Here is a 1,656-nt window from a genome sequence, read left to right as displayed (position 1 = left end):
GATGATTTCACTGTATGAATAAGGATGGTTTTAGTATATATTAAAACTGTGTGATTTAATGAGTTTAAACAGCTAGTATAGGCCAGCTTCATTATATATATGGAATTAATTATAAGGCTTTTGGATGATGTCCATAAAATGTGAACAGATACTGTGTAGAGTTCAGTGTCCCTACAGATAGCTCAGTACCCTCTCATCATACTTGGCAGGTTTTTGTATAATTATTATTACTGGCATTCTCCTCTCCTCCCCTCCCCTCCCCTCCCCTCCCCTCCCCTCCCCTCTCCTTTCCTTTCCTTTCCTCTTTTCTTTCTTCCCTCCCTCCCCCTCTCTCCCTCCCTCTTTTCTCCCTCCCTCTTCCCTCCCTCCCTCCCTCCCTCCCTCCCTCCCTCCCTCCCTTCCTTCCTTCCTTCCTTCCTTCCTTCCTTCCTTCCTTCCTTCCTTCCTACAATAGATAAGTTATTAGGTTCTTTGTAAGAAATTTAGAACACTATTTTGTGAGGATAAAGCCCATTTGTGAGAGCAAACACACAGAGGTAGCCCTGAAGCTGAAAAACAGCTTTGAATTTTGGCAGAATTTGAGTCCATGGCTTTCTGGTCAACCTTGCACTGCTCTGTTATCTCGTATGTCTCTTTCTCTGTGTCGAAGATCTCACTCTCCTGGTGTCTGGGCTTGTGCAACTTCTTCTTCAAGTAAGCATCAGTGAGATGTTTGGGGATTTTTACACCACTGATGTCAATTTTAGAGGAGGTGGCAATGACAAATATCTGGTGTGTTCTATGCAGAGGAATGTGATTAAGGGACAGAGGTCCAGTCACAAGTAGCAAGCCACTGCTCAGCTGCTTCAAGAAAACCGCCCTCTTGCCTCTGTGGCACCCAGTGAGGACAATCAGAATAGTCCCGGGAGAGATGCTGGCCCGCAATTTTCTCACATGCTGACTGATGGTTTCTTGCCATGGCTCAGCAGCTTCCCAGGCACATCTTCAGTAGAATAATATCTAAGCATTTTGTGACATTTAACCACTCAGGTACCACCATTCTTGTCGCCACCAACTGGTTTTATAACAATAGTAAGACCTCTCTCCTTCTTTTTCTTTTCAATCCTGGATTTAGCTGCCAAATACTTCCTCTTGTACATGGCCTTTTGGGAATACATAGCCGGCCAGGAATATCTGCCAATTCCTCTGACGAGGACAGGGTTTCAGCTGCAGTGGGGCTTCCCTTTCTTAGGCATCTTGGCCTTGAGAATACCCTTTTTAACCTTGCCACCAGCGTCAGCCTTCTTGGCACCAGGTTTCTTCTTAGTATCCAGCTTTTCAGGTTTTTCCTCTGCCATCTTGCAAGATGGGAAAGAGCTATTATTGGTGTTTTCATATCTCCTTTCAAGTCAAAATGCCATGGACAAAGCATTTTGGTCCTTGCTGCTATTACACTATTACACATGTCATAACCTTTTATGTAACTCTTTGGTTGTCATAAATGATAATTAGCTGTGCTTTGCAAAGCATTCAAAGGTCATCCTGACTTTGCTGGTGAGGAAGCAGAGGGTAAGGTTTATTTGGGCACCATAATTTGAATCACCCCAAATAGTGACACAGTGACGGTTTCAGAAATTAGTACGCATGCTCTTGATTCCTTAGTTCTATGTTGAAGCC

General features: G+C 44.0%; 1 pseudogene; it reads right to left on the bottom strand.

Annotated features, from left to right (window-relative positions):
• Nucleotides 1–482: 482 nt before the first annotated feature.
• LOC118615500 lies at nucleotides 483–1,337 on the bottom strand (annotated as a pseudogene).
• Between the last annotated feature and the right edge of the window lie 319 nt (nucleotides 1,338–1,656).

This window comes from Molossus molossus, unplaced genomic scaffold, assembly GCF_014108415.1.
Source record: "Molossus molossus isolate mMolMol1 unplaced genomic scaffold, mMolMol1.p scaffold_m16_p_1, whole genome shotgun sequence".
Taxonomy (NCBI): domain Eukaryota; kingdom Metazoa; phylum Chordata; class Mammalia; order Chiroptera; family Molossidae; genus Molossus; species Molossus molossus.
Note: the sequence above shows the minus strand (reverse complement) of the source record. Positions and strands in the feature narration are given on the sequence as shown.